Source organism: Callithrix jacchus, chromosome 21, assembly GCF_049354715.1.
Source record: "Callithrix jacchus isolate 240 chromosome 21, calJac240_pri, whole genome shotgun sequence".
Classification (NCBI taxonomy): domain Eukaryota; kingdom Metazoa; phylum Chordata; class Mammalia; order Primates; family Cebidae; genus Callithrix; species Callithrix jacchus.
This window is the reverse complement of record NC_133522.1, coordinates 20,596,095-20,615,596: the sequence shown is the minus strand read 5'-3', so window position 1 is coordinate 20,615,596 and position 19,502 is coordinate 20,596,095. Positions and strand designations below refer to the sequence as shown.

General features: G+C 45.1%; 1 pseudogene; it reads left to right on the top strand.

Annotated features, from left to right (window-relative positions):
* Nucleotides 1-11,558: 11,558 nt before the first annotated feature.
* LOC128930399 (derlin-2 pseudogene) lies at nt 11,559-14,692 on the top strand (annotated as a pseudogene).
* Nucleotides 14,693-19,502: the final 4,810 nt, after the last annotated feature.

The window sequence follows — 19,502 nt, the reverse complement described above, 5'->3', positions numbered from 1 at the left end:
TGCCTGGAATTGCCTTTGCTGCAGTTGCCTAATTGCCTATCCTGTGATTTCCCTGCCCTGCCTTGCCTTTCCTTGCCTGGAACTACCTTGCCTGGATTAGCCTTGTTTTGCCTGGTATTCCCTTGCGTTGCCTTTTCTTGCCTTGCTTTGCCTACGATTGTTTTGCATGGAATTTTCTTGCCTTTCCTTGCCTTGACTTTCTTTGCCTTGCTTCTCATTACATTGCCTGGTATTGCCTTGCCCTGCCTGCAATATTTTTACATTGCCTTACTTTTTGTAGCCTGAAATTGCCCTGCCTGATATTGTTTGGCCTCGGCTTGCCTTGCCTTGCCTGGAACTGCCTTATCTATAATTACTTTGCCTTGATTTGCCTGGAACTGACATGCCTTGCATTGCCTTGCCTAAATATTGCTTGACTAGAATTGCACTGACCTGTCTTGCCTTGCCTTGCCTGGAATTGCCTTGACTTTCCTTGCCTGGAATTGACATTTCTGGAATTGTCTTGCATTGCTTTGTCTTTCCTTGCATGGGATTGCCTTGCCTGGAATTGACTCTCCTTGCCTTGCCTGGAATTGACTCTCCTTGCCTTGCCTTGTCTTTCCTTGCCTTGTTTAAAATTGACTTTTCTGAAATTTTCTTGCCTTGCCTTGCCTTGCCTTGCCTTAAAAAGCCTTGAAAGAAATTGCCCCGCCTTGCCTTCCCTGGCATAGCCTTGCATAAAATTGCCTCATCTTACCTTTCCTTGACTGAAGTTTCTTTGTTTTGAATTGCCTTGCCTTGCCTAGAATTGCATTGCCTTGCCTTACCTTCCCTTGACTGGAATTTTCTTGCCTTACACTGCCTTGCCTTGTCTGGAATTACTTGCCTAGAATTGCATAGCCTTGCCTTACCTTGTCTTTTCTGGGATTGCCTTACCTCGAATTCCCTTTCCTTGCCTTGCCTGAAATTACCTTGGCTGGAATGGCTTGTCTTGTCTTTTCTAACCTTGCCTGGAATTGCCTTGCCTTGCCTTGCCTTGCCTTGCCTGAAATCGCATTGCCTGGAATTGCTTTAGCTGCAATTGCCTTGCCTGGAATTGCCTTGCCTTACCTTGCCTATATTTGCCTTCTGTTTTTTTTTCCCTGGAATTGGCTTTCTTGCAATTGCCTTTTCTTTTCTTGCATGGGACTGCCTTCCCTGGAATTGTCTTGCCTGGATTTATCTTGCCTTGCTTTGGGCTGCCTTGCCTTTCCTTGCCTGGAATTGCCTTTCCTGGAATTGCCTCTTTTTGCCTTGCTTTGTCTTGCCATGCCTTTCGTTGCCTTGCCATGCCTAAAATTGTCTTTCCTAAATTGCCTTGCGTTGCCTTGCCTTGCCTAAAAAAGCCTTGCCTACAATTGTTCTACATTGCTTTGCCCTGTCTTGCCTGGAATTGCCTTGCCAGGAATTGTGCTGCATTCCCTTGCCTTGCCTTGCCTTGCCTAGAATTGCCTTGGCTGGGATTACCTTGCCTTGCCTGGAATTTCCTTGCTTGGGATTGCCTTGCATTGCATTGCGTTGCCTTGCTTTGGTTTTCCTTGCCTAGAATTGCCATGCCTTGCCTTGCCTTCCCTGGAATAGCCTTACGTGGAATTGCCTTGTCTTGCCTTGCCTTGACTAAAGTTGCCTTGTTTCGAATTGCCTTGTCTTTTCTTTCCTCGCCTGGAATTGCATTGCCTAGAATTGCCTTTTTTTTGCCTGGAATTACCTTGTCTGGAATTCCCTTGCCTTTTGTTGCCTTGCCTTGCCTGGAATTGCCTTGCCTAGAATTGCCTTGCCTTGCTTTGCCTTGACTGGGATTTTTTTTGCCTGGAATTGCCCTGATTTTCCTTGACTTGCCTAAAATTTTCCTGCCTGAAATTGCCCTGCCTTACCTTGTCTTTCCTGAAATTGCCTTTCCTTGCCTTGCCTTGCTGTGCCTAAAATTGACTTTCCTGAAATTGCCTTGCATTGTCTTGCCTGGCCTAAAAAAACCCTTGCGTGGAATTGCCCTACATACACTTTCCATGCCCTGCTTGGAATTGTCTTGCTTAGAATTGCCCTGCCTTGCCTTACCTTTCGTTGTTTTTTTTTTGGCCTTGCCTGGAGTTTTATTGCCTGGCATTGCCTTGTCTTGCGTTGCCTTGCCTTGTCATGCCTTACCTTGCCTGGAATTGTCTTGCCTTGTCTTTCCTGGAATTGCCTTGCCTGAAATTGCTTTGTATTGCCTTGCTTTTCTTTGCCTGGAAGTGCCCTGCCTTGCCTTCCCTGGAAGAGACTTGCGTGAAGTTGCCTTGTTTTGCCTTGCCTTGATGGGAATTGCCTTGCTTTGAATTGTTTTGTCTTGCCTTTCCTCACCTGGAATTGCCTTGCCTAGAATTGCCTTGCCTTGTATTTCCTTGCCTTGCCTTAGCTGGAATTTCCTTGCCTGAAAATACCTTTTCCTGCCTTGTCTTGCCTTGCCTTGCCTGGAATTGCCTTTCTGGCAGTTGCCTTGCCTGGAATTGCCTTGCCTTGCCTTTTCTTGAATTGACTTTCATGAAATTGCCTTGCACTGCCTTGTCTTTTCTTGCATTGGATTGCCTTGCATGGCATTGTCTTGCATCGAATTGTCTTGCTTGGAATCACGTTAGCTTGCCTTGCATTGCCTAGTGTTGCCTATAATTGCCTAGCCTGAAATTGCCTTGCCTTGCCTTGCCTTGCCTGGAATTGCCTTGCCTGGAATTGGATCTCGTTGACTTGCCTTGCCTTACCATGCCTAAAATTGATTTTCCTGAAATTGCCTTGCCTTGCCTTGCCTAAAAGAGACATAGCTGAAATTGCCCTATATTGCCTTGCCCTGCCTTACCTGGAATTGTTTTGCCTACAATTGTGCTGCCTTCTTTTGCCTTGTCTTGACTACCCTAGAATTGCCTTGCCTGGAATTGCCTTGCCTTGCCTTGCCTGAAATTTTCTTGCTTAGAATTGTCTTGCATTGCATTGCCTTGCCTTGCCTTGCTTTTCCTTGCCTGAAATTGTCCTGCCTTGCCTTCCCTGAAATAGCCTTGCGTGGAATTGCCATGTCTTAACTTGCCTTGACTGCATTTGCCTTGTTTCGAGTTGCCTTGCCTTGCCTTGCCTCGCCTGGAATTCCTTTACCTAGAATTGTCTTTTTTTGCCATGCCTGGAATTACCTTGTCTGGAATTGCCCTGCCTTGCCTTGTCTGGGATTTCTCTGCCTGGAATTTCCCTGCCTAGAATTGCATTGCCTTGTATGGGATTGCCCTGTCTGGAATTGCCCTGCCTTTCCTTGACTTGCCTGAAATTGCCCCGCCTGAAATTACCCTCCCTTACCCTGCCTATTCTAAAACTGCCTTTTCTTGCCTTGCCTTGCCGTTCCTAAAGTTGACTTTTCTGAATTGCCTTGCATTGCCTTGCCTGGCCTCAAAGAGACTTGTGTTGAATTGCCCTACATACTCTTGCCATCCCTTGCCTGGAATTTTCTTGCTTAGAATTGCCCTGCCTTGCCTTGCCTGGAATTTTCTTGCCTGGCATTGCCTTGTCTTGCTTTGCCTTGCCTTGCCTTGCCTTACCTTGCCTTGCCTTGCTAGAATTGCCTTGCCTGAAATTGTTTTGAATTGCTTTGCTTTGCTTTGCCTGGAAGTGCCCTGCCTTGCCTTCCCTGGAATAGTCTTGTGTTGAATTGCCTTGTTTTGCCTTGCCTTGACTGGAATTGCCTTGCTTCGAATGGCCTTGTCTTGCCTTTCCTCGCCTGGAATTGCCTTGCCTAAAATTGCCTTGCCTTGGATTTCCTTGCCTTGTCTTGACTGGAATCGCCTTGCTTGGAATTGTCTTGCCTTCCCTTAGCTGGAATTACCTTGCCTGAAAATACCTTTTCCTGCCTTGTTTTGCCTTGCCTTGCCTGGAATTGCCTTTCCAGCAATTGCCTTGCCTGGAATTGCCTTGCCTTTCCTTGTCTGGAATTGCCCTGCCTGGAATTATCCTGCCTTGCATTTCCTTGTTTTGCCTAAAATTGCCCTGCCTTGCCTTGCCTTTCCTGGAATGGCCTTGCCTTGCCTTGCCTTGCTGTGCCTAAAATTGACTTTCCTGAAATTGCCTTGCTTTGCCTTGCCTTGCCTAAAAAAGACTTGCCTCGAATTTCTCTACATATTTTTGCACTGCCTTGCCTGGAATTGCCTTGCTAAGAATTACCTTGCCTTTCATTGCCTTGTTTTGCCTTTTTTTGTCTTTCTTGCCTTGCCTTGCCTTGCCTTGCCTGGAATTGCCTTGCTTGAAATTTCCTTGCATTTCATTGCTTTGCCTTGCCTGAAATTGCCTTGCCTGAAATGTCCTTTTCTTGTCTTTCCTGGAATTCCCTTACCTGGAATTCTTTTGCCTTGCCTTGCCCTGCATTGCCTGGAATTGCCTTAACTGGAATAGGCTTGCCTTGCCTTGCCTTGATTGGAATTGCTTTGCCTTGTGTTGTCTTGCCTTGCCTGCAATTGCCTTGCCTTGCCTTGTCTGAAGTTGCCTTCCCTGGAATTGCTTTGCCTGGGATTGTTTTTCACTGCCTTCTCTTGCCTTAGTTTTCCTGGAATTGCCTTTCTGGCAATTGCCTTGCCAGGAATTGTTCTGCCTTGCATTTCCTGGAGTTGCCTTCCATGGAATTACCTTGTCTTGCTTAACTTAAAATTGCTTTTTCTGAAATTGCCTTTCTGTGCCTTGTCTTGCCTTGCCTTGCCTGGAATTGCCTTTTCTGCAATTGCCTTGCCTAAAGGTGCACTGCTTTGCCTTGCATTTTCTTACCTTGCCTTCCCTGGAATTGCCTTGCCTGTCATTGTCTTGCTTTGCCTTGCCATACCTTGCCTTTCCTTTACTTGTTTTGCCTCGATTGTCTTGCCTGGAATTGCCTTGCCTTGCCTTCCCTGAAATAGCCTTGTGTGGAATTACCTTGCCTTGCCTTTTCTCACCTGGAATTGCCTTGCCTAGAATTGGCTTGCCTTGCGTGGTCTTGCCTTGCCTTGACTGGAATTGACTTGCCTGAAATTGACTTGCCTTGACTTAGGTGGAATTGCATTGCCTGGAAATACCTTTTCTTGCCTTGTCTTGCCTTGCCTCACCTGGAATTTCCTTGCCTGGAATTGCGTGGCCTTGCATTGCATTGCCTTGGCTTGACTGGAATTGACTTGCATAGAATTGTATTGCATTGCCTTAACTTGCCTTGAATGGAATTGTCCTGCCTGGAATTGCCCTGCCTTGTTTTGCCTTTCCTGGAATTCCCTTGCCTGGCCTTGCCTTGCCATGCCTAAAATTGGCTTTCCTGAAATTGCCTTGCATTGCCTTGCCTTGCCTAAGTGAGCCTTGCCTGGAATTACCATAGATACCCTTGCCCTGCCTTGCCTAAAATTCCCTTCCTTAGAATTGCTTTGCCTTGTCTTTCCATGCACTGCTTTGCCTTGCCTGAAATTTCTTTGCTTGGAATTGCCTTGCATTGCATTGCGTTGCCTTGCCTGGAAAGTCCTTGCATTGCCTTGCCTTTCCTTGCCTTGCCTGGAATTTCCGTATCTGAAATTTTTTTGCCTTGCCTTGACTTGCATTGCCTGGATGGCCTTTCATGGGATAGCCTTGAATTGGTTGGAATTGCCTTGCTTTGCCTTGTCTTGCCTTGCCTGAAATTGCCTTGCCTGGAATTGTTTTGCTGTGCCTTATCTGGAGTTGCCTTCCCTGGAATTGCTTTGCCTTGCCTTACCTACAATTGACTTGCCTGGAATTGCCTTTCTCTTCCTTGTCTTGCCTTGCCTTGCCTGGAATTGCCTTTCTTGAAATTGCCTTGCCTAGAATGGCATTGCCTTGCCTTGCCTTCTTTTGCCTTGCCTTGCCTGAAATTGCATTGCCTGGCATTGCTTTTCCTTGCCTTGCCTTTCCTAGAATTGCCTTGCCTGACATTGCCTTGTCTTGTCCTGCCTTGTCTTGCCTTGCCTTACCTGAAATTACCTTGACTGGAATTGCCTTGCCTAGAATTGCATGCCTTGCCTTACCTTGCCTTGCTTGGAATTCGCTTGCCTCAAATTGCCTTTCCTAACCTTGCCTGGAATTACCTTGTCTGAAATTGCCTTGCCTTGTCTTGCCTTGCCTTGCCTTGCCTGGAATTCCCTTGCCTAAAATCACCTTGCCTGGAATTGCCCATTTTTGCCTTGTCTTGTCTTGCCTCGAGTTGCCTTGCTTGGAATTTCCCTGCCGTGCCTTGCCTCGAATTGCCTTGTTGGAGTTGCTGTGCTTTGCCTTGCCTTTTCTTACCTCAAATTGCCTTGCCTGGAATTGGCCTGCTTTGCCTTGTTTTGCCTTGCCTGGAAATTTCTTGCCTGGAAATGCCATGTCTTGTTTTGCCTGATATTGCCATCCCAGAAATTTTCTTTCCTTGCCGGGATTTTTCTTGCATTGCCTTGCCTTGCCTAGTGTGGAATTGCCCTGTTTGGAATTGCCTTGCATTAGCTTGTGTTGCCTTGCCTGGAATTGACTTGCCTAGAATTGTCTTATCTTTTCTTGTCTGAAATTGCTTTTCCTGGAATTGCCAAGCCTTGCCTTGCCTTGCCTGAAATTGCCCTCCCTGGAATTGCCCTGACTTACCTTGCCTTGCCTGGAATTGCCTTGCTTAGAATTGCATTGCCTTACCTTACCTTGCCTTGCCTTACCTTGACTTGCCTGGAATTGCCTTTCCTTACCTTGCCTGAAATTGCCTTGTCTGGAATTGTCTTGCCTTTAATTGCCTTGACTTGCCTTGCCTGAAATCGCCTAGCCTGGAATTGCCCTATTTTTTTTCTTGTCTCATCTCGAATTGCCTTGCTTCAAATTTGTCTGCCTTGCCTTGCCTCGAATTGCTTTGACTGGAATTGCCCTGGTTTGCCTTTCCTTTCCTTACCTCAAATTACCTTGCCTGGAATTGGCCTGCCTTGCCTTGTTTTGCCTTTTCAAGAATTTCCTTGCCCAGAATTGCCCTGCTTCTAATTTCCATGCTGTGCTGGAAATTTTATTGCATTGCCTTGACTTGCCTAGCCTGGAATTGCCCTGTCTGGTATTGCCTTGCGTTGGTTTGCATTGCCTTGCCTGGAATTGCCTTGCCTTGCCTTGCCAAAAATTGCCTTGCCTGAAATTGCCTTCCCTGAAATTGCCTTGCCTTGCCTTGGCTGAAATTGCCTTTCCAAGAATTTTATTGCCTTGCCTTCCCTTGTCTTGCCTGAAATTGCCTTGCCTGGAATTGACTCTTCTTGCCTTGCCTTTTCTTGCCGTGCCTAAAATTGACATTCCTGAAATTGCCTTGCATTGCCTTGCCTTGCCTAAAAGAGCCTTGCCTGGAATGGCCTTACATTGCCTTGCACTGCCGTGCCTGGAATTGCCTTGCCTAGAACTGTGCTGCCTTCCCTTCCCTTCCCTTTCCTAGCCTAGAGTTGCCTTGTTTGTAATTGCCTTGCCTTGCTTTGCCTGGAATTTCCTTGTTTGGAATTTCCTTGCATTGCATTGCCTTGCCTTGCCTTGCTTTTCCTTGCCTGAATTGCCCTGCCTTGCCTTCTCTGGAATAGCCTTGCCTGGAATTTTCTTGTCTTGCCTTGTCTTGACTGGAAATGCCTTGCCTAGTATTGTCTTGCCTGGAATTGCCATGCCTTGCCTTGCCAGGAATTTCTTGCCTAGAATTGCCCTGCTTTGCCTGGCTTTGTCTTGCCTGGAATTGCCTTGCCTGGAATTGTGATGTTTAACCTTGCCTGGAATTGTCTTGCCTAGAATTGCCCTGCCTTGCAAGTCAGCCGTGGAGCACAGCAAGTCAGCCATGGAACACAGCAAGTCAGCGGTGGAACACAGCTAATCAGCCATGGAACACAGCAAGTCAGACTTGGATTGCAGCAAGTCAGCCGTGGAACACAGCAAGTCAGCCATGGAACAGAGCAAGTCAGCCCTGGAACACAGCAAGACAGCCATGGAACAGAGCAAGTCAGCCTTGGTACACAGCAAGTCAGCTGTGGAACAAAGCAAGTCAGCAGTGGAACACAGCATGTCAGCCAATGAACACAGCAAGTCTGCCATGGAACACAGCAAGTGTGGTGTGGAACGGAGCAAGTCAGCCATGGAAAAGGGCATGTCAGCCATGGAACACAGCCAGTCAGCTGTGGAACAGAGAGAGACAGCCATGGAACACAGCAAGTCAGCCTTGGAACACAGAAAGTCAGCCATGGAACACAGCAATTCAGAAGTGGAACACAGCAAGTCAGCCGTGGAACAAAGCTACTCAGCCGTGGAACACAGGAAGTCAGCCATTGAACAGAGCAAGTCAGCCGTGGAACACAGCAAGTCAGCCATGGAACACAGCCAGCCAGCCATGGAACAGAGAAAGTGAGACATGGGACACAGCAACTCAGACTTGGAACACGGCAAATCAGCCATGTAACACAGCAAGTCAGCCATGGAACACAGCTAACCAGCCGTGGAACACGGCAAGTTAGACTTGGAATGCAGCAAGTCAGCCGTGGAACACAGCAAGCAGCTAACCAGCCATGGAACACAGCAAGTCAGCCATGGAACAGAGCAAGTCAGCCGTGGAACAGAACAAGTCAGCCATGGAACACAGCAAGTAAGCAGTGGAACACAGAAAGTCAGCCGTGGAACAGAGCAAGTCAGACGTGGAACAGAGTGAGTCAGCCATGGAACAGAGTAAGTCAGCCATGAAACAGAGCATGTCAGCCATATAGCAGAGCAAGTAAGCCCTGGAACACAGCAAGTCAGCCGTGGAATACAGCAACTCAGCCATAGAACAGAGGAAGTCAGCCGTGGAACACAGCAAGTCAGCTGTGGAACACAGCAAGTCAGCCGTGGAACAGAGTGAGTCAGTCATGGAACAGAATGAGTCAGCTGTTGAAAACAGAAAGTCAGCCGTGGAACACAGCAAGTCAGCCATGGAACAGAGCAAGTCAGCCATGGAACAGAGCAAGTCAGCCTTGGAACACAGTAAGTCAACCATGGAACAGAACAAGTCAGCCATGGAACACAGCAAGTAAGCAGTGGAACACAGAAAGTCAGCCGTGGAACAGAGCAAGTCAGACGTGGAACACAGCAAGTCAGCCGTGGAACACAGCAAGTCAGCCGTGGAACAGAGCGAGTCACCCATGGAACAGAATGAGTCAGCTGTGGAACACAGCAAGTCAGCCATGGAACACAGCAAGTCAGCTGTGGAAAAAAGCAAGTCAGCCATGTAACAGAGCAAGACAGCCGTGGAACAGAGTGAGTCAGCCATGGAACACAGTGAGTCAGACGTGGAACACAGTGAGTCAGTCATGGAACACAGAAAGTCAGCCTTGTAACACGGCAAGTCAGCTTTGGAACATGGCAAGTCAGCCTTAGAACATGGCAAGTCAGACTGGGAACACAGCAGGTCAGACTTGGAACACGGCAGGTCAGACTTGAAACACGACAGGTCAGACATGGAACACGGCAGGTCAGACTTGGAACATGGCAATTCAGAATTGGAGCACAGCAAGTCACACGTGGGACACAAGAAGTCAGATTTTAACACAGCAAATCAGACTTGGAACATAGTGACTCAGACTTGGAACACAGCATCTCAGACTTGGAACACAGCAAGTCAGACATGGAACACAGCAAGTCAGACATGGAACACAGCAAGTCAGACATGGAACAGAGCAAGTCAGCCGTAAAACACAGCAAGTCAGCCATGGAACACAGCAAGTCAGACTTGAAACACAGCAAGTCAGCCATGGAACAGAGCAATTCAGCCATGGAGCACAGCAAGTCAGCCACGGAACAGAGCAAGTGAGCAGTGGAACACAGCAAGTCAGCAGATGAACACAGCAAGTCAGCCGTGGAACAGAGCGAGTCAGCCATGGAACAGAATGAGTCATCTGTGAAGCACAGCAAGTCAGCCGTGGAACACAGCAAGCCAGCCTTGTAACACGGCAAGTCAGACATGGAACACGGCAAGTGAGACTTGGAACATGGCAGGTCAGACTTGGAACACAGCAGGTCAGTCTTGGAACACGACAGGTCAGCTGTGGAAGACAGCAAGTCAGCCGTGGAACAGAGCAAGTCAGCCATAAAACACAGCAAGTCAGCCGTGGAACAGAATGAGGCAGCCATGGAACAGAGCAACTCAGACTTGGAACACAGCAAGTCAGACATGGAACACAGCAAGTCAGCTGTGGAAAACAGCAAGTCAGCCAAGGAACACAGCAAGTCAGCCATGGAACAGAGCAACTCAGCCATAGAACAGAGCAAGTCAGCCAAGGAACACAGCAAGTCAGCCGTGGAACAGAGCAACTCAGCCATAGAACAGAGCAAGTCAGCCATGGAACACAGCAAGTGAGCAGTGGAACACAGCAAGTCAGTGGATGAACACAGCAAGTCAGCCGTGGAACAGAGCAAGTCATCCACAGAACATAGCAAGTCAGCTGTGGAACACAGCAAGTCAGCTGATGAACACAGCAAGTCAGCCATGGAACAAAGCAAGTCAATCATGGAACAAAGCAAGTCAGCCGTGGAACACAGCAATTCACATGTGGAACACAGCAGGTCAGACACAGAACACAGCAACTCAGACTTGGAACACAGCCACTCAGACACAACACAGCAGGTCACATGTGGAACACAGCAGGTCAGACGCAGAACACAGCAGATCAGATGTGGAACAAGCAGATCAGACGCAGAACACAGCAGATCAGATGTGGAACACAGCAGGTCAGTCGCGGAACACAGCAGATCAGACGTGGGACACAGCAGATCAGACGTGGGACACAGCAGGTCAGACTTGGGTTGCAGCAGGTCAGACTTCGGATGCAGCAAGTCAGAGGTGGGATGCAGAAATCAGACTTGGAACGCAGCAAGTCACACTTGGAACACAGCAACTCAGACATGGAACACAGCAAGTCAGACGTGGAACACCGCAAGTCAGACTTGGAACACAGCAAGTCAGACTGGTAACACAGCAAGTCAGACGTGGAACACAGCAGGTCAGATGCAGAACACAGTGGGTCAGACGCGGACCACAGTGGGTCAGACGCAAAGCACAGTGGCTCAGTCGTGGAACATAGCAAGTCAGATTTGGAACACAGCAAGTCAGACTTGGAACACAGCAAGTCAGATGTGTAACACAGCAAGTCAGACATGAAACACAGCAAGTCAGAAGTGGAACACAGCAAGTCAGACTTTAAACACAGCTAGTCAGGCGTGGGACTCAGCAAGTCAGACTTGGAACACAGCAAGTCAGACGCGGAACAGAGGAAGTCAGACGCGGAACAGAGCAGGTCAGATGCGGAACACAGCAGGTCAGACACAGAACACAGCAGGTCAGACGCAGAACACAGCAGGTCAGACGCAGAACGCAGCAGCTCAGACACGGAACACAGCAGGTCAGACACGGAACACAGTAGGTCAGATGTGGAAACCCAGAAGGTCAGACGCAGAACACAGCAGGTCAGACGTGGAACACAGCTAGTCAGACGCGGAACCAAGCAAGTCAGATGCGGAACACAGCAAGTCAGATGCGGAACACAGCAGGTCAGATGCGGAACACAGCAAGTCAGATGCGGAACACAGCAGGTCAGATGCGGAACACAGCAGCTCAGACGCGGAACACAGCAGCTCAGATGCAGAACACAGCAGCTCAGAGACACGAAACACAGCGGGTCAGATGCAGAGCACAGCAGGTCAGACATGGAACACAGCAAGTCAGAGGTGGAACACTGCAAGTCAGATGCGGATCACAAGTCAGACATAAAACACAGCAACACGTGCTCCCCTCCCAGTGTCCATGTGTTGTCATTGTTCAACACCCACCTATGAGTGTTTTTTTTCTTTTTTCTTTTGGTCTCTAGCGGATTTTCATTTTTCTTTAATCACATTTGGTATGAAATGCAACACAATATTCTTAGTTCAAAATTAACTCTTTTTCTGACAGGAAATTGAAACTTGATGGATGGCTAGGTTAAGAAAATGAAGGAAAATAAAACAATAATAAACATGTCTTGATGAGGGAGGTCTGATTCAGACCAAGCCCTTTGATGGTTACAGGTTAAAACAAGCTCACAAAGAAACAGCAGGTCATACAGGCAATGGGTGTTCAGACTGCAATGGTGATGATTCACATGACATTCAGCATTAAGAAGACCTTTTCAGGACTACCATAGTCTATCAGAGGTGCAAAGTTTTACAAGGGCCAGTGACTGGAGTTCTCCCAAAAGGAGGGGACCAGACAAGTTAAACATATTTAGTCTGTGTGAGAGAGGACTTGGGGAGCCCCAACAAGAGTTTTCAGATATGTGAAGGGCCTGAATAAAAAGAAAAGCTCATCCTACTCTACTTCTACTGCACTAGCAGTCACTCTTATGATTCTTGGATGTCACAAATCCCAGTACACACACACATAAGCACAAAGAAGTGAGCAGGACGTGATCACCATTTATGTAATTATTTACCTATGCATTGCAACGAATACAAACACCTCAGAAAAAACGCTGACTCTTATCACAAGCAATCCCTCTGATACTTTGTATTTTGTTTACTTAAATGATGACTGTGACCCACTATAAATAAGCACTCACAGTCTGGCACAGATTACACCCACAGCACAGACTTCTCCGCTGGAAAAAATATGCAGTTGTGGTTTAGAATTCTAAAGGGGTAGAGAGAATCCCAGGAGAGAATGGGAGGTCTCAGAGGGCAGTGGGAAGCTATGGTGGGGCAGGAGGCAATGGAAAATCCAGGAAGGCGGGAGGAAGTCCCAAGAAGCAGTGAGCTCCATGATATGGAGGATATTCACACTTGTGTCAGAGAAGGATAAGAGAACAATTTTCCCACCAAGTAAGAGGTTGGATCGGATGATATGAAAAGCCCCTCTTCTGAATCCAGGACCTTACTCATCAGGACAAAAATTTACCAGCATGTATTAAAACAAACCCTACCAGGTTGCAGAATACCTCCTCTGCCCTGTCTTCACCCCTCCTTTCCCCACTGGCCTACTGGAAAACAAGTACACCCATGTGGGAAACTGCCAGTTGAATCTTGGTTCTTTCCCTGTGAGAAGCCATGTGGAATCTGATGCCATACATTTCCAACTTTTGAGCAATTTCAAGCACCTGGAAATCTGACTCAGCAGGTGTCTGGCCCATGAGCTTCTGATGGAATTCTAGTATCTTCTCAAGGCAGCGCTACTAGCCAGACAAATACTCGTTGGCTTTGAGATGCTCCCAGTCCAGTGTTTTATTGTAATCTCCTATTTCTGGCTGCAGAAGATGGGATGTGGGAAAAGCTGATGTGGTGTCAGCACAGGTCAAATGCTCTTCCAACAGGTCCTTCTTAAGCTGCAAGGCAAACAAGTATCTTGTATATTCTTGTAGCTGACCAGTATCAGGTGGAAAAAATTTTATGGCTAGGTGAAGCACCACATTCTTTGGCCTTCATATTTGCTTAATGATGGGTTTCATAGGTCCAAGCCAAATTCAGTAGGACTGAGTATTTTGAAACTCCAACCTGAAGTAGTTGCATTTCACCAGATTCAAACGCTTCCACATTTGTGTCAGTAATAGCTGACCATCGCATTTAGGCTCAATGTCACATATTTCCATGTTGCTGTCCAGCAGATTTACACTGAGGTGCAGCTGCTTCTCTTGTCTTCTGGGCAAGAGTTTGCCCCAGATCAAGGGTGCTAACTCCCACAGGAGTCTGAGCACCCAAGCATGTCCCTGCAGTTGGCCAGACTTTGTATGTTCCTTCTATCTCCCACATTCTTCACCATCTGAGTGAAGAAAACACCTCGCTCTCTCCCTCACCTGCAGCATCCTCACCGGCCTGGCCTGGACTCCACAGTTGTGAGCAGGAGCCTCCACACTGGCATTGGCATCACAGGCTCCAGACTTCCCACAGCAGCCCCTGCGCCCCACCCTGGATGCTGTCCCCTGCCGTGGACACACCATCGATTGGCCTGAGGGGCTCCAGGGCCAAATCTTGCATCAAATTCTCTTTGTTTCTTTTATAAAAAAACAGATCCCACTGGTCAGCTGTGCCTACACCACTGCCTGTGTCCTCACCACCACAGCCATGCACTTGGAATTGATCACTGCTTTTCAGTTGTACTTCAATCCTGAATTAATCTTTAAACACTTTAAAATATTGAGATTAATCACCAATTTCTTATTTTTTGAGCCAGTTGGATTCAATTTTTTATTTAACATGATTTTTCTATATTGTTACTGTCCAATGCTAGAAGGCTCTTTCTGGGGTTGGACAGCAAACTTGGTATTTATATTCCTTTTTGGTGGATTCTTAATGACCCTTCTTAGTTTGTTTTTGAGCTTAGTTTTCATGGGCCAGGCCTTTACAATAATGCTCGTCTATGTGTGGAGCCAAAGGAAATCCTATGTCCACATGAACTTCTTCAGCCTTCTCAACTTCCAGGCCCCCTTTCTGCCCTAGGTGTTCATGGGGTTTTCCTTGTTGGGGAACTCAATCACTGTAGACCTTTTGGGTATTGCAGTTGGACACATATATTTTTTCTTGGAAGATGTATTTTCTAATTAGCTTGATGGAATAAGAATTCTGAAACCACCATCTATCTTGATAGATTTTTGATACACCAGATCAGGATCCAAATTATAATTCACTACATGAAGCATGGCCAGGAAGTTTTGCCTGGGCTGAAGGCCAGTGCCTCAGAGGTTAAAGCAGCAGTGCCAATAATGAGACCCAGCTGGGAAGGACTCAGGAATACCCACTGAGATTCTTTTATCCTTGGTTGCAAAAGTGTGAATGCTTTTGACAACCTGGCAGATTTTAACTCCAGAAGCACTGAATAATCCAGAAGACATTTCCAACAGTCTTCCAGTAGTTCCTCACTACACTGGTACTGAAAGTGTAATTTCTTGGAGCCAAAAAACTGTAGAAACAGATATCCTGCCACCTGTAACAAGTACATGAGTACCTGATTTTTATGGTATAAGGCAGGGCTTTTTCCTCCTCCTCTTGATAGATGAGGCCATGGTGTAAATGGAAGTTTCAGAGTGGACAAAATAAAACCAAATTCCATTTTTCTCTCACTGTAAAAAAAAATCAGGTTTTAGAGCAGATAAAATTTGTATTAGATTTTTAATTTTTTTTTTTGAGACGGAGTTTCACTGTTGTTTCCCAGACTAGAGTGCAATGGCATGATCTCGGCTCACTGCAACCTCTGCCTCCTGGATTCAAGCAATTGTCCTGCCTCAGCCTCCTGAGTAGCTGGGACTACAGGCATGCAACACAATGCCCAGCTAATTTTTGTATTTTTGTAGAGACAGAGTTTCACCTTGTTCACCAAGATTCTAGATCTCTTGACCTCGTGATCCACCCAGCTCGGCATCCCAAAGTGCTGAAATTATAGGCATGAGCCACTGCTCCCGGCCTAGATTTATAATTATACACTGGTAATTTTAGGTGTAAATTTATGATAGGGTGCCTTTTAATGGTAAATAAAAATTTATATTTTTACATACAAAAATGTTTTTTATAAATACATTTATATATTTATAATATATTTATATTATATATAAAATATTTATTTAATTACATAAAATATTGTATTTTATGTATTTATCTATAAAATTATATATATATTAAATATATACATTTTTACATTTGTACATATATATGTACTTATATATGTACTTACATATATATGTACTTTTCTTGTATGTATACATTTAATTCGATGTACATATGTACATTTTTAAATTTAATACGTGTAATACATATTACAGAGAAGAGTTAGTGGTCAATAAATGCTTCTGGACCCTTATTCAGGGTTATTTTTTTTTTTGCTATGAAAGTGCTTTATTAGGCCAAACTACTTACCATGCTGTCATTTAGAGATTATATTACTCTACTATAACATACCTAAGCTGTCACTAAAATAATAGCTATGTTATCACTAAATATCAGCCAGCAAATTGAGGAACATATTTCAAAATAATAAAAGCTATTTACAACAAACAAACAGCCAAAATTATACAGAATGGGCAAAAACTGGAAGCATTCCCTTTGAAATCTGGCACTAGACAAGGATGCCAGTCCTTGTTTTATTCAATATAGGACTGGAAGTTCCAGCCAGAGCAATCAGGCAAGAAAAAGAAAAAGTGTATTCAAATAGGAAAGGAGGAAGCCAAATTTTCTCTATTTGCAGACGACATGATTGTATATCTAGAAGATCCCATCAGCTCAGCCCAAAATCTCCTGAAACTGATAAGCAACTTCAGCAAAGTTTCAGGATACAAAATCCATGTGCAAAAATTGCAAGCATTTCTGTACACCAGTAACAGACTTAAAGAGAGCCAAATCAAAAATGAACTGCCATTCACAATTGCTACAAAGAGAATAAAATACCTAGGAATAAAACTAACAAAGAATGTGAAGGACCTCTTCAATGAGAACTACAAACCACTGCTCAATGAAATAAGAGAGGACACAAACAGATAAAGCAACATTCCATGTTCATGGTTACAAAGAATTAATATTGTGAAAATGGCCATACTGCCCAAAATAATTTATAGATTCAATGCTATCCCCATCAAGCTACCAATGACCTTCTTCACAGAACTGGAAAAAAACACCTTAAACTTCATATGGAACCAAAAGAGAGCCCGCATAGCCAAGTCAATTCTAAACAAAAAGAACACAGCAGGAGGCATCACACTACCAGGCTTCAAGCTATACGACAAGGCTACAGTTTTAAAACAGCATGATACTGGTACCAAAACAGAGATATAGACCAATGAAACAGACCTGAGGCCTCAGAGGCAACACAACATATCTACAACCATCCAAACTTTGACAAACCTGACAAAAACAAGCAATGGGGAGAGGATTCCCTGTTCAATAAATGGTGTTGGGAGAACTGACTAGCTATGTGCCAAAAGCAGAAACTGGACCCCTTCCTGACACCTTACACTAAAATTAACTCCAGATGGATTAAAGACTTAAACATAAGACCTAACACCAGGGGCTGGGGGCAGTGGCTCACACCTGTAATCCTAGCACTTTGGGAGGCTGAGGTGGATAAATCATGAGTTCAAGAGATTGAGACCATCCTGGTCAATATGGTGAAACCCAGTCTCTACTAAAAATACAAAAAATTAGCTAAGCATGATGGTGCGTGCCCATAATCCCAGCTACTCAGGAGGCTGAGGCAGGAGAGTTGTCTGAACCCAGGAGGCAGAGGTTGCAGTGAGCCAAGATCACACCATTGCACTCCAGCTGGGGTAACAAGAGGGAAACTCTGTCTCAAAAAAAAGAAAAAAAAAAAGACGTAACACCATAAAAACCCTAGAAGAAAATCTAGGCAAAACCATTCAGAACATTGGCGTAGTCAAGGACTTCATGACCAAAACACCAAAAGCATTGGCAACAAAATCCAAAATAGACAAATGGGACCTTATCAGACTTCACAGCTTTTGCACGGTAAAGCAGTCATTAGACTGAATCGGCAACCAACAGAATGGGAAAACATTTTGCAGTTTACCCATCTGACCAAGGGCTGATATACAGAATCTACAAAGAACTAAAACAGATTTACAAGAACAAAACAATCAAGCCCATTTAAAAGTGGGCAAAGGATATGAACAGACACTTACAAAAGACATACACAAGGCCAAGAAACATATGAAAAAATGCTCATCATCCCTGGTCATTAGAGAAATGCAAATCAAAACTACCATCTCATGCCAGTTAGAATGGCGATCAATAAAAAATCTGGAGACAACAGATGCTGGAGAGGATTTGGAGAAATATGAATACTTTTACACTGCTGGTGAGAGTGTAAATTAGTTTAACCATTGTGGAAGACAGTTTGGTGATTCTTCAAGGACCTAGAAATAGAAATTCCATTTGACCAAGCAATCCCATTACTGGGTATATATCCAAAGGAATATAAATCATTCTACTATAAGGACACATGCACACGAATGTTCATTGCAGCACTGTTTACAATAGCAAACACCTGTAACCAACTCAAATGTCCATTGATAATAGACTGGACAAGAAAAATGTGGCACATATACACCATGGGATATTATGCAGCCATCAAAAACGATGACTTCGTGTCCTTTGTAGGGACATGGATGGGCCTGGAGACAATCATTCTCAGAAAACTGTCACAAAAACAGAAAATGAAATATGACATGTTCTTACTCATAGGTGGGTGTTGAACAATGAGAACACATGAACACAGGAGGGGAGCACTACACACTGGGGACTGTTGGGGGGTGGGGAGTTGGGGAGAGAGCATGGGGAGAAGTGCCAGATATAGGTGAAGAAGAGGAAGGCAGAAAATCACACTGCCATGTTTGTACCTATGCAGCAATTTTGCATGTTCTTCATATGTATCCCAAAACCTAAAATGCAATTAAAAAAATAAGAAAATTAAAAAATTTCCGGGCGTTGTGGCTCACGCCTGTAATTCCAGCACTTTGGGAGGCCGAGGTGAATGAATCACAAGGTCAAGAGATGGAGACTATTCTGGTCAACATGTTGAAACCCCATCTCTACTAAAAATACAAAAAATTAGCTGGGCATGGTGGTGTGTGCCTGTAATCCCAGCTACTCAGGAGGCTGAGGAAGGAGTATTGCCTGAACCCAGGAGGCAGAAGCTGTGGTGAGCCAAGATCGCACCATTGCACTCCAGCCTGGGTAACAAGAGCAAAAACTCTGTCTCGAAAAAAACAGAAAAACATGCTAAGAGAAATAAATCAATTTCCCCCCAAAACACATTGTATAACTCCATTTTATGAGTTATCCAGAACATGCCAATCTATAGAAATAAAAAGTAGATTAGCAGATGCTAAAGGATAGAGGGTTAGGAGAGATAAAAATGTTCTAAAAATGACTACAGTAATTCTTGGCACAATTCTGTAAAAATACTAAAACCTACTGAATTGTCCACTTTGACCAGGTAAATTGTATGGTATGTGAATATCTCAATAAAGTTGTTATTAAAAAATGTACAGTTTTCCATGTATCTTTGGGTCTTCATTCTGAAAGTTTCTGTGTCATGTCAAACTGTGATTACATAAATATGTGTGTCTTTTCACCTATTTATCTGCCTTTGTTAGTTGATTTTCAGTGAACCTTCACAGGATAATGTGAAGTCATCTCACCCTCCTACATGCACAAGGCATGTCAATCTCTTGGTTTACTTTTTCCTTCATACCTGTAGTGGGTTTGCTAAAGGATCTGTATTTTTGCATTAATTTCTTAAACACTTGAATGAAAAATTTCTCTCTTATGCTTCCTTTCCTGGTGGGAGGAAACCATAAAAGAGCAGCCCCTGGTATGTAGAAGGGGGCCTGGCACTCACAGAAGGTGTCACAGATCCCCGATCCCAGACAATGTTCACCTGACACCTTGATAAAGCAAGACATGATGAGAGCCATTTACAAGAATTTCCAAGTAAAGAGAAACTCAAGAACACTGTGCCACCCCCGAAAATACCAGACACTTCACTGACT